The following is a 14,401-nucleotide window of genomic DNA, read 5'->3' as shown; positions in this document are numbered from 1 at the left end:
CGAGAGGTTGGAAGCCGTCCACGTGTCCAATCCCTGTACTAAACGAGGAAATCACTCGAGTGGGTGAGCAATGGGACGCAAAGAAGGATTTGTACGATATCTGCCCCCTTTTTATGGATTCTGTAATCATTACTCCAATTCACCGTACTATAAATAAAGAGCTCCTCTCCGGTTTGGGGGATTGGCTCTTTTTTACTCTGTAATAGCTAAATTTTCTCTATAATAGCTTATTCTGTCTTATGTAAACACTCGCAAGCTAGCTCGCTGAACGCAGCCTGACCTTCCATATTAATACAATATCAGTGGATGTAGGAGTCGTTTGCTTAAGCATCCAAACCACTTTAAAACTTTGTTTCTCCACCTATTACTCATTTTCACTACCCCATTCGTGTGTGTCTCCTGGACCAGCTCAGCATTTCACACGTGCATTTAGTTGGAGTCAAAATCACGCATCAATAGTTATAATGATCACGTGGGTGAACCCTCGAAACATATCCCAATTTCATCAGAATAGCATTTTCCAACAAAGCTTGTGTTGTCCACTTTGCCAACTTATTTGCATTGTTCTTCAACTCAGTGGCTAAAACAGCACCCCTCTGAGTCTCTAACTTCTGCCTCCAATCAACACCAGAACATTTTGAATCAAACTCATTAAGTGCATTCAATGTCAAAAATGACCTCTGATTGTTAACATCCATAACATTGTACCTCACACAAAGCAACAAGATGCATATCATCATCAAACTTCCACCTCCTATACTATAAGAAACCGAAGCCACCCCCTCTCTTTCATTAGCAAACGACAAGCTTCCACTTGCTATACCTATAAGCCACTAAAGCCACCTCCTCTCCTTCATTAGCGAATGGGTTCGGCTCATCAAAGGTCAACTTGTTCCCATCTCTCACCAAAACTTGCTGTGAAAAGTTCTGATTAATATAGGCAGCCTCAACACCGAAAGAATATGCCGAGTTAATATCATCTTTAGCTTCAGGCAACAGTTCTTGAGAAGTCTCATGCATTGATAATAAATCTAACTGTGACCCATCTCTTTTATCAAAAAATAATTTATTGCCAAGTCATTGAATTACAATATCCCACGAACAAACTGACCTGGGTACGCACATAAGCATAGCTAAAATGGCGTTGGTGGCAAAAACAGTAGCCTTATCTTCATTAGCTAGTCTACGAATCACTGGATCATCAGTTGTAGTCACCTTGAAGAAATTTCTATACTTGAATCTCTCCAGTCTATGCTCATTCTTTGGTGTCACGTGATCATACGACTTGTCGTAGTACTCAAGAGATCCACAAAGCAGCAAATCTTTAGGCTCCGACACACTAAACGACAATTTGGAGAAAGTCGAAAATGAAATTTGACCAAGCATGTTCCATTCCGGTTGAATATCAACCAACGACTTCAAAATTGTGGCTTTGCGACACGACTGGTTCACATTCGAGTGAATTGGTTTCAGAAGAAAGTCAACTATACCTTTTGACAAACACTAAAAGACTATGCCCATAGAATCTTGAGATGACATCACTGCAAACATAGCTCATCAAATGTCATTGTAATCAATGCAGTAAATCAGAAATATTCATAAGAGAATGAACCTTACATTTCATGATAATCAATATGGGAAAGAGCAGTAACATGATGCTTACTTATTAGACGAATGTTCCTTCTTGTTTTGTCCATCATAATTAATAACAACATCTGGAAGTTGAAACATCACCAGTAATAGCAGCGGATTCCAGTGACAGCGACCGATGATGAAAATGCTCCAAAACTTTATGAGAGGTAGATCAGGTCAGGAGGAGTCCAAATATATGACTTGAGAGACGAAATGACATCAAAAGTGAGAGAAATCATGCTGGGAAGGTGAAGAGTCACGATGGTGAAATGGTTTTTTCCGGTGAGATTTCGAGTCAACCAAGCTTGGTGAAGCTGGATCTGACCTTAGGGAGTATGGACCGGCCCTTGGGATGTCTAGAAGTTGTCGAAAAATAGAGGAAAGTCACCAGAAAGATGTCTAGGCCATTTTTGTTGTAGTGTATGGAGAAGGAAAATGGGAAAATAATTTAGGGTGAGAGAATGAAAAATGGGCTAATGAAAAATGAGTTAGTAACTTTTTTTCTAGTGAGAAATTTTGTCTTAATGAAACTTTTGATGGGCGGGAAACTTGTGCCATAGTAAAATTTTTAATTTTTGTTTTTTCAATTTAATCTTTGACAGTTAAAAAACTGTCAAGGATTGAGACTATAACTGTCAAAAAAAGCATTCATACAATTTATTTATGACCAAATTCTTGATAGTTAATAACTGTCAAGAATCATAAGAAAGGTCAAGGATTATTTAAAATTCTTGACAGTTCATAAACTATCAAGAATCTGTCAAGAATTAAAATTTTTGGTAGTTTTTTAGAACAGTCAAGAAAATCCGTTAACTCATTCTATTAAGAAAGGAGGTCTTTCTAGTAGTGGACACAAAGTAATTCTATATTTTCTCCTCTATTTGACAACCTAATTGCACCAACACATATTAATTCCATCTTTTCTCCTCAATTTGACATCCTATTTGCGCCAACACATATTAATTATGTATTTTCTCCTCAATTTGACAACCAATTTGCATCAACGCATATTAATTGTGTATTTTCTTCCCAATTTGACAACCTATTTGCATCAACTCATATTAATTTTGTATTTTCTCCTCAATTTGACAACCTATTTGCATCAACATATATTAATTCCATCTTTTCTCCTTAATTTGACAACCTATTTGCATCAATACATATTAATTCCATTTAACGACATCACTAAATAAACTCAAAGTCAAAAAAGGGAAAGAAATACTCAATTGCTTTTTTAGAAATTTGAAATGTGTCAATTACAAGAAAATACAACATTATACACATTAACTATGCCCTATACCAACCCAAAATAACAGCAGCCTCGACAGCCTCCATCCTCCCTCTTCATCATTGTCTTCAACAACTTCCCCATCCTCCAAAGTTATCCAGCACGCCTTCAGCATCAGCATCAGTAGCAACCTCTTTGTCTTCTTCTATAGCACCCCTTCCAACAATATCAATTTAATACACCACAACCCAATTATCTAATTCAAGACAACCTAATTATCCAATTCAAGACAACCGAATTATCCATATAAAAAATGCAATTCACATAAACTACAAAACTCTAAATCCAACTTCCATACTTGTTGATGACAACATCAACAATGGCTTGGATTGGGTTCTGGTCAATCAAAAGGTTGATAATTTCCATGGCGTGCTTCACAATCCTAACAGCCATCAACATAATTTGTATTAATAATGAAAACAACAAAAATAAAAGAACTGGTATAGATTAGTGATCACAAGCATACCTTCCACAATAATCGATGGATCCATATGACCGCAAAAACACTCAATAGCAAAGTGCTCCCAAAAGTTGCTCATTGTATCGTCATTCAAGCCGTCCATAGGGGTGTTGGTCATGTCGAACTCAAGAAATTTTAGTGCATATACCCTGTAATCAGCACTACAATATAAGGAAGACATTAGTATTACAATCAACTTATAGAACAATTGTATTATGTAAGTTTTATACAAAATTTTCCTCACGTCATTTGTTGGGACGGGAACGTGCTTGTTTTGCCACTTTCACATAGTTCATCGCCCAAGTGCTGAAACATCTTGCTCTCTCGCAATAGCCATGGGACCAATGGACACAGCAGTTGTATCTCCTTCTCCAACTGCCTCTCTCGACAATTAGTCGGGTAGCAATCAAGGATCTGCAACAAGCCCTCCTCTAGTAGCTAGATGATGATTATCTAATGCATATCCTTGATGTTCATGATGCAATATACTCTTTTCACGTTTGCCCAACTCTTACCATATTGGGGCCTTTCCCCTCTCACATACTGCATCATCCTCTCATCAAACCAATAGTTAGCAAGGACACTATCATACTCTCTGCAGCCACTCTTTCCGCTTGCCTCCCCTTGTTGCACCTCTATCATTGGCCTTTTTCATTAACTTCTCATGTACGCTTACTAGGCTTTGGCCAAAGGACACATCAGTTATGGCACAGTACAGATAAAAATGATCACCATCAGTGTTTTGTCGCAACCTCATAAATGCCAAAACCTCGTCAGTGTGCTGCATCAAAATAAAACAATATGATAAGTATCATAAAATCAAAACAGATCACTTAAGCGATCACACAATACCTTATCGAAAACTTAAGCAAAAATACGGAAAATATAGGAAAATAACTCATCGACTTGTCAACCTAGTAGCTCGTTGTCAAAATTTGACCAAACCATTTCCAGGGATAATCCTCGGTCTTGCACTTCACAACCACATCGCTTCGTTCATCATTGTAATTGGCATAAAAGGATTTTTTCCCTTCCTCATCTACTGCCCTAAACAAATAAAGCTTTAATTGCATCACTACCCCACTTCCTCCTTGTTCCTCCGTATCAGTCGGTTTAACTTCCCCACTTCCTCTAGCTTCCTTTGTATCAATTTGCTTCACTTCCCCACTTCCTCCTTGTTCCTTCATATAAGCTAGTTTAGCTTCCTCGCTTCCTCAAACTTCTTCCTTTTCTTTCACAACTCTCCTCTTATTTGGTTACCTTAATTGCATGAAAAGGGATGTCACATGCTTGCTTTTTTAGGTCTTCATTTTCTTCGGTTGAACTTCATCCATTTCCAACAGCACATCAACCTTCTCCTCCACCCTTTGCACCTTCTCTTCCAATTTATCTACCTTCTCATAAACGGTGTTGCTCAACATGTCAAACTTGTTGTGTAGACCGTTTATGAGGTCAGCCAACTTAGATTGAGGATTCATTGGCAAACTGGTATTTGGTGTACCGGTTTGCCAATTAGAAGGAGGCGTACGAACCGGAGCCTCTATGTCTCCCTCCTCATCCATCTCGCCTACTTGGCCTTCAGCCTCAAACACATGCTCAACAAACGGCCTTTCCACTGTAGTCAAATATGTGACTCTTTCTAAGTCCCGTATTATGCGGTCTATCTTCTCATCAGAAACATCATCCAACGGTTCGAACAATGTAACATAATCCATCATTGATTCAGCCCCATTAGGAGTGATGAATGGATGGACCACTCCTACAAAAAGGAAAAAAAATCAATCAAATTTACAAAAACCATTTAATCTATTACATATTCAAAACACAAATCCTTTAATCTTACCCCGAAACAAAAAACTCGCATACCAGATCTTCTCCCAGTCCATCATGGGGAATAAACCTGTTGTACGCTCTACGGACCTAAACCATTCTTCTGCTATTCCTGGGTCCGTAGTACACTTAAACTCTAAGGGTTGATGTTGACTGGGAAGACCATAAATTGGTTCAACTCTGTTTCGTACTGGGGGAGGTACCGGTTGTCCTCTTTCAACATTAGTAGTTGGTGGTACCTGCATAGGGGTTACAACTCTCCCTTGGGTTTCTGCCATAACTTGTTGTATAATCCCCCGAACTCTAGCTTCATCCAAGGGAGGGGGTGTAGCTTCTGGTGGGTTAGATGATTCTCCTTCATTCATCACACCCTTACCACATTTTCGGTTACTACGCCTCATCTACAAAACAATCACATTTAATCAATTCGAGAAACACGTATAGTAAGGAAAGAATTAACTCACATAGTCGGTTATTGGACGTCGTGGCGATGAGAATAGTACACTGTCCAATCCCAAAATCTCTGCTCAGATACCAAAAATACAATGACTACTTTATACTAGGATACTCATATAAATATATCAAGTAGAATACATTTATATTAGCAAAAGTAAATGGGCCCAAAATTTTCTTTTATTACATATAGACATTCTTTATACAAAATAAAACTATCATTTACAAAATGCCATTAAAACAGCGGACAATGTAGCTATTGCTCCTCGCTTGTCGACGTCCATCCAACCGCGTTCTCACCTAGATCCTACAACCACAAAGAAAAACAACGGGGTGAGCACAACATAATGCTCAGTAAGTAAATCCTCTACTCGACTGTCCCCGTAACTCTTTCTCTTAATTCTTTTCTTACATTTTTTCTCATCTCATTTATTTCCTTTTTTACACAGCTCTCGTTACTTAACTTCTGCCATATGTCACGGCCTCATCCTACCGGAGGTACGACTAGGTGGAGTTCACACAACACCAACCCACTCTTCGTGACGTTCAGGTGGAGATCACAAAGCACCAACCCGTTTTTAGTAACTACCGGGTGGAGATCACAAAGCACCAACCTGTCTTAGAGTAGTTCTTATACAAATTCTCTACTCTTTCTCAAGCCACTTCTCAATGCACAATTAATCTTCTCAACTAATGCACTCATGAAATGCCAACATGCAATGTTGCAAGAATTAAGGTTTACTACTCATGATTCTCTTAGGCATTTCATCAAACAACCAGTGTGCATACATAAACTCTATTTTATCTATAGTTCTATCCCTCTCTTGAACCATCCAAAATGGGAGAAAACTCCCTCACCGAGCTATAATTCCTATCACAACATAACACTTCCAAAGAGATTTCTCAATCTCCTCCAATTTCATTTCAAACTACATTCTCATCACACATCTCACTTCTCATAATTGAAGTGTATTTAACACTACAAAGCAAATAGTCATCTCCATCTCAAATCTCAATAACATAACATATATCATGCATACACAATGTCCACTAAATCTCTACTCAAAAGAGTTCTCAATGTTAGTAAACGGTCCCGTATACGCAGCGGAAACAAAACAAATATAATATAGAGATCGTTTACATGAGCCAAGATCAAGGGTATAATTTTACAATTCATATTAAATAAAATCTGCAGAAAAATAAATCTGAGTTTAAAGAAAACAAACGCACGTTGGAGGCTCCTCCAAATTTGTCGACGAATGTTTTGCTACCGATCCAAGTGTAGGATCGAACCTACGTAGTCCACACGAAGACAATCTCAAAAGAACCAAAGAGGGATTTGCTAGATCCTCTTTNAGAAAGAATCTGCATAAATTAATAATCTGTGTTTAGAAACCATATGCACGTTTGGAGGCTCCACCACGATTGTATTTGAACGTTTTGCTACCGATCCAAGTGTAGGATCGAACCCACGTAGTCCACACGAAGACAATCTCAAAAGAACCAAAGAGGGATTTGCTAGAATCTCTTTGGCTTCAAGATTCAGAAAAAGAGAAATCAGTTGAAATTGATTTAGGCTAAACCAATTTTCTGCCATGGGAGTGTATTCCAAAAAGGGGTTGCTGTGTGTTTTATTTTTCAAAGGAAAAATCCTCTCTTTAAAAAATCACACACTTTTCCTTTTTATATTAAAATTAATTTGCCCTAATCCCATACGGAATAGGTTTGGGCTCCAACCCAAACGCCTTATGTTGCCAAACACTCCCAATTTGATTTATTTTATTTTCCATCATTATCTCAATTAAAATCAATTAATATATATTTAAATATATATTAACATTTAACAATAATGATAATATATTTAAATATGTGCGAACACACATTTAAACGTAATTTCACTTATTTAATTTTTCTAACAAATTAAATAAAGGCTACGACCTCATCAAATTTAATTGCATTGTGAAATAACAAAAATACCCTTTTCCCTTAAAAGACGAAAACGCCCTTCTTTCTTCTTTGATCTTAAATTATCTTCTATGTGTGTGACCCATAGGCTCCTCATCATACCGACAGTGTATAGTATCGCGATTAACACCAATTAATCGTCTCACTAATACATAGACCAATATTGGCCCCTAGCAAGGCATCATGGCCACCCGATAGATTCGGATTCAGCAAAGTAGCTACCTGTCAATGATATGGTTACCGTGCAATCCGATCCTTTCATCATACGTTATCTCGACGAGATGAAGGCATAGAAATACTGTCAACCTTCGGTTACTCTCGATATTATATATTCAGTTTCTGGACCAATGACCCATATTATAAACTGGACAGAGCAACAACTCAATCCCACTGTGGCCACAGTTTTAACGTCATTGCCATATACTGAATTGCGCCTTGAGATAACTTCTCCCGTACCTGGGAGTGGTGAATCCTCTGTCAATCCACCATAGTCATGATACACTCCTTGAGGCGGCCAATCACCACCGTATTGATAGCTCTAAAAAGAACTGCATTAGGCTAGTGTCAAACTGCACTAATCGATGCACAAGGCGCTCCAGTGATCTCAAGTCTGAGGATCACATGCACCACCATTCGTTAGAGGATTTGTTCCATAGACACTAGGGTTACCATCCATATGGAATCCTCTGGTGGGTGAGTCCAGTGAACTTGCTGCGGTGTAATCACCTACAGCAAGCACCCATGTGTTGCACCAAGTTGTCATCAAACAACCTTGATAACTGAGATCAGTCACTGCCTTTTGACAGGGTCGTTTAACACTATGATAGGTTTACCGTATTATTTGTTCCCTTACTTCAGAATAATACTGGGGTTACGGACGTTTCTAGAATGACCACCATATGTGCTCATAGGGTTTTCACTATCAAGATTTGAAACACTTGATACCCTCGTCACGGTTCTACCATTCTAAGGACATATATCAATACTTATTGCAATAACAATGATTTATGCGATATAGAATAAGATGCCTTTTATTATTGATTAATGAACATTATTACAAAGAGTCAATTCTACAATAATTGATTTGCTCTAGGGCACCTACTCCAACACTCAAATATCAACTTGGATTGGGATTTACTTACCTTGTAATGGAGAGATCTTACTAGCACTTTCCTTTCCTTTAGATTGCTTGTCTCTTCTCTACCCTTTAAACAATAAAACCATAAGACTTCAATGTACAAATATATGCAAAACTTCAAATCTAAAGCAAAAATCCTTACCTTAGGATGCCTTAGATTAATGTTCTACCAAGATCCAACTAAAAGCCCTCAAAGATCCTTGAAAGATGGAAGGAAGAGTTGAGAGGAAATGGTGAAAGAGTATGGCAGTGGAAGAAGAATGAATGAAGGGTTTACCACACTTAACCCTTTTTTAGCTCAAAATATCTTCATTCATTCCTATATTGCCCTTGCTCTTTCTTGAAAATTCCATCCTTGACCTTTGATTCATTACAATCACACCCCCACTCTAACATATTCTCCATAAAATTTCCTTACAATTCACTCCCCACTTTTCCTGCTAATTAAGGGTAGAAAGGTCCTTTTGACCCTACGGAGAATTCTCTAGAAACCTCAATATACTTTTCTGTCATCTCGTCACCGCGGCAAAGATAGTTCCGTCGCCCCGGCAAAAACTTACAGAGCCGACACCGCAATTACCAAACCAACGTTGCTGCGGCGAAGACTGAAATTCCAAACTTCACTAAAACTCAACCAAAATCAGGGCAAACACTCAACCAAACCAACTAAGGTCCAACCAACTGAAAATAACAACATACAAGCTCAAATGAGAACAAAGCGACCAACAATCATACAACATAATTTACTATGTACCTCAAGTGGGGCGTTACAACTGCTGGCTTGCGAACACCATTCTAGCAAAGGCTTTGGAAGCTTTGCTATTCTTTACCCTTTCTTGAACTTCTACGTCTGGAAATGGCCCAAAATTTAGGCTCGTCATTAAGCAGAATTCCATCATCCCAAACCGAATCGGCTTTCCATCAACCAAACACCACATTTCATTCTTCTTTTTGCATTTAACATAGTGCACCAAAAGATAATGCACCCTACCCCCAGAAGGCCTTACTCCAATTATCTCCCAACCCCACAAAATGACCAAAACATGAGTTTCTAAATCACTCCATCCCTTTCCGATGCCCACCTAGAATATCTTTAATTTTCCTAAACACTTGCCAACTAGACATAACGGTAACCCTTTATGGGAAGTATGGCACAACATCATTTAAAATCTCAAGCCCATAATCCTAATAATTTATGCTTTTAGAACACTGCACAATCGATATACACTACATATCATCACAACAAAAAACCAAAACAAGCAACATGTTGGAGTGCATTGGGGGAGTGGCTGTTTTTGTCTTCCAAAGGTTCGTGAAGACAATGGAGGCTGCTATGGCAGGTTTAATGCCCTGGACTTCATAGAAGAGAGTTGCGTGGTGGGGGGGGGGGGGGGGGGGGGGGGGGGGGGCTGGGGCTCAAGGCTTGCTTGCATATTGCAGGGTTGGCTGCACGTGGACAACCCTGCAATATGTAGGGAAGCCCGCTAGCCTCCCTATTCCACTCTCTTTTGTAAGTAAACGGTCCCGTATATGCAGCGAAAACAAAACAAATATAATATAGAGATCGTTTACATGAGCCAAGATCAAGGGTATAATTTTACAATTCATATTAAATAAAATCTGCAGAAAAATAAATCTGAGTTTAAAGAAAACAAACGCACGTTAGAGGCTCCTCCAAATTTGTCGACGAATGTTTTGCTACCGATCCAAGTGTAGGATCGAACCTGCGTAATCCACATGAATACAATCTCAAAAAGAACCAAAGAGGGATTTGCTAGATCCTCTTTGGCTTCAAGTTTAAGAAGAAAGCAAATCAATTGAATTGATTTTAGGAAAAAGATGTTTATGCCGTGGGAGTGTTTTGGAGTGGCTACTGTGTGTTTTAATTTCAAGAAGAAATCAATTAATTAATCAATTAACACAAACACTTTTCTTTTTATAGTTAATCAATTTTCCCTAATCCCATACGGAATAGGCTTGGGCTCCAACCCAAACGCCCTATGTTGCCAAACACTCCCAATTTAATATTTTTATTTTTTCCATCATTATCTCAATTAAAATCAATTAATATATATATATTTAAATATATATTAACATTTAACAATAATGATAATATATTTAAATATGTGCAAACACACATTTAAACATAATTTCACTTATTTAATTTTTCTAGCAAATTAAATAAAGGCTACGACCTCAGCAAATTTAATTGCACTGCAAAATTACCAAAATACCCTTTTGCCTTAAAAGACGAAAACACCTTTCTTTCTTCTTGGATCTTAAATTGTCTTCTATGTGTGTGACCCATAGGCTTCTCATCATATCAGCAATGTATAGTATCGCGATTAACACCAATTAATCGTCTCACTAATACATAGACTAAGATTGGCCTCTAGCAAGGCATCATGGCCACCCGATAGATTCGGATTCAACAAAGTAGCTACCTATCAACGATATGGTTACTGTGCAATTCGATCCTTTCATCATACGTTATCTCGACGAGACAAAGGCATAGAAATAGTGTCAACCTTCGGTTACTCTTGATATTATGTATTCAGTTTTTGGACCAATGACCCATATTATAAACTAGATAGAGCAACAACTCAATCTCATTGTGGCCATAGTTTTAATGTCATTGCCATTTACTGAATTGCACCGTGAGATAACTTCTCCCATACCCGGGAGTGATGAATCCTTTGTCAATCCACCATAGTCTTGATATACTCCTTGATGCAACCAATCACCATCGTATTAACAGCTCTGAAAAGAACTGCATTAGGCTAGTGTCAAACTACACCAATCGGTGCACAAGGCGCTCCGGTGATCACAAGTCTAAGGATCACATGCACCACTATTCGTTAGAGGATTTGTTCCATAGACACTAGGGTTACCATCCATATGGAATCCTCTGGTGGGTGAGTCCAGTGAACTTGCTGCAGTGTAATCGCCTACAACAAGCACCTATGTGTTGCACCAGGTTATCACCAAACAACCTTGACAAGTGAGATCAGTCACTGCCTTTCGATAGGGTCGTTTAGCATTATGATAGCCTTACCGTATTATCTGTGTCCTTACTTCAGAATAATACTAGGGCTACGAATGTTTCTAGAATGGCCACCATATGTGCTCATAAGGTTCTCACTATCAAGATTTGAAACACTTGATACCCTCATCACGGTTCTACCATTTTAAGGACATATATCAATACATATTGCAATAATAATGATTTACGCGATATAGTATAAAATGCCTTTTATTGATTAATGAACATTATTACAAAGAGTCAATTCTACAATAATTGATTGGCTCTAGGGCACCTACTCTAACATCTTTGCCAACAAAAGCCATCTAAACTACCACAAACAACCTCCCTAGAGCCTCCCTAGGCTTCCCTGGCCCTCTAGAAGACCAAAACACCCACTTCTCTAATGCCTTCCAACTGTTCGACAAAATGCAATTATGACCCTAACAAGAAACACCAACCAAATATCCCTAAAACAAGCAATAATTTCATAGAATATATAGATTATTACCTTTTCTTCATCTGCTTCCTCCTCCTCGCTTGAAGTTGCGCTAGCATCCTCCTTTTCATATTCAATTTCGACTCCTGCCCTCCCTTGTTTAGCTGTTGGGGTGTCTTCTGCCAGCGTCGCATCATCTCCTTGTGGAGCAACTACAGTCATCAGACATTGCTCCACCGCAACCTCCGATTCTCCAATTTTTGAACCACTCGCGTCCACGATTTGGAGAAGGGCTGGGTCTTTGTCAAAATCTTTATTTAGGTTAGCCATTGTTTCTTTCTAAGTAAAAGGGAATGTCTTCAATACAAACAGAAAACGATTTCAACAATGGGTGGCGGAAAACAAGAAGAAAAATGTGGTGAAGGGTGGCTGTTTCGTCGGGGTTTTCTTAGGGTTGTTTAAGCAATTAAGTCCATTTAATCGATTTTGATAGAGGGGTCATTTTTAATTTTCAAAATTTAAACAAACTTCTGTTTATTATAATATTACCCACATATATTTAAATCTTTTCAGTTTAACCCATTTTACATGTTTAATGAATCCTAAGTCTGCCACGTCAGTTATTCTAAACTTAAAAAGAAATGCAAAATTTTTTCAGGTTTTTTTTTTTTTTTTTTTTTAAATGCAAACTTGGAAGGTCTGGCTTGTTAAATTTCCTCGACATCCCTATGTCTAAATACACAACATCGCGGGCACTGAGTTGGTCGCCACTGATAATCCAGTTTGACAACCATAATTTCGAGCTCTGTGCTCTCATCATAAGGCATAGAAATATGCACAATATCAGGAAGCTTTCTGGCTTCATCTACCTCAACCAATATACGGGCAAAACCAACACGTCATAGGCCATGCCGGCACATCTCCTTCATGACTCGATCCATATGAAGGGGTGTACCAACTCCACTTGCTATGTAGCTCAATCCTATTGGGTTCCACATCTCTAAAGGGAGGTCATAAAACTTAACCCACATAGGAATAAATCGGGGTGTCTCCTTGTTTAATTCCATACCTAGCTTCCATTTGCATCATAATTGGGCGGTTCAGAAACATCCAAGGTCTATCTTCATGATAGTTTTCCATTAGACTCTCATCTTCAAACTTAAAGAAGAAAAAGCCCCTATCATTCATCATAACATCCCGGAGCCCATACTTTTTCCACATTTTTAAAGCTAGAGATTGCACAGCATGAAAGGGTAGTTTTTTCTCAACAAAAGAACCAACCAAACATTTATCCCAAACTTTTCTTCCTTCCAGAGCAACTTTAATTGGGGGGGTGGAGGGGGAATGTTAGCAACACCGTCATTGTCAAACTTAGGTTCAAAGTACTAGAGTTTCATTTTTTTTCCTTACGTTGTCCATGGGACGCCACCACTGCCCGGTTCCGACTTTTATTTTCTCTATTAACCATCAACTAATCTCTCGATAAGGGTCTTGTTGACTAGGGATCTGCTTAGTCGATACAAGTCACCTTTTGAGTCTTTCTCTTCTTTCATCCACATAATGAACAGAAAGGTTGAGAGGGTTGTTCTAGTGGTAGTTTTAGACTTGACTAAAGCTTCTCCAGTAGGACTAAGGCTTCCTTTCTCTCACCAAACTATACTTGAAGATTTGACTTGTCCAACAGGCCTAGAGTAAGCCAAATTAATGGACCAAATGTTGTCAAAGTTGTCGAGTCTTGTAGGTTGCTCCCCAGCATCAACTTCCATTCCCAAAGATTCCGTGGATGGCCCAACATTCTCATTGTTTTTTCCCAGATCAGGCGTCTCTAGTGAAATTATACGACCTAGTCTTGAGGCATCCAACTCTCGTGGATGGTCCAACTCACCCACCTTTCTAGGATTAGCCTTAGTCGGTCGATTCAGATTATTGACATTCACCTTAAGAAGCCCTTTGCCTAATGCATTACTGGAGCAACTCATCCTATTAATCTCTTACACTCTAGATTTAACAAGCCCACTTACATCTTTCCCTTGAAATAAGTCCAATTGTAAGGAGCCTGATTGGGTTGGAGCAAGACCTGGCCCGCCTTCATCCTGACCTTCGACCCGCTTCATTGAATCCTTAGATTCTCCTTTCTCTTTAGTTACAGTCATGTGACTAGGCTTACTGTTGGA

General features: G+C 38.7%; 1 pseudogene; it reads right to left on the bottom strand.

Annotated features, from left to right (window-relative positions):
* Positions 1-452: 452 nt before the first annotated feature.
* LOC116140620 lies at positions 453-3,313 on the bottom strand (annotated as a pseudogene).
* Positions 3,314-14,401: the final 11,088 nt, after the last annotated feature.

The sequence above is a fragment of the Pistacia vera genome, unplaced genomic scaffold, assembly GCF_008641045.1.
Source record: "Pistacia vera cultivar Batoury unplaced genomic scaffold, PisVer_v2 Contig374, whole genome shotgun sequence".
In the NCBI taxonomy this organism is placed as follows: Eukaryota; Viridiplantae; Streptophyta; class Magnoliopsida; order Sapindales; family Anacardiaceae; genus Pistacia; species Pistacia vera.
Note: the sequence above shows the minus strand (reverse complement) of the source record. Positions and strands in the feature narration are given on the sequence as shown.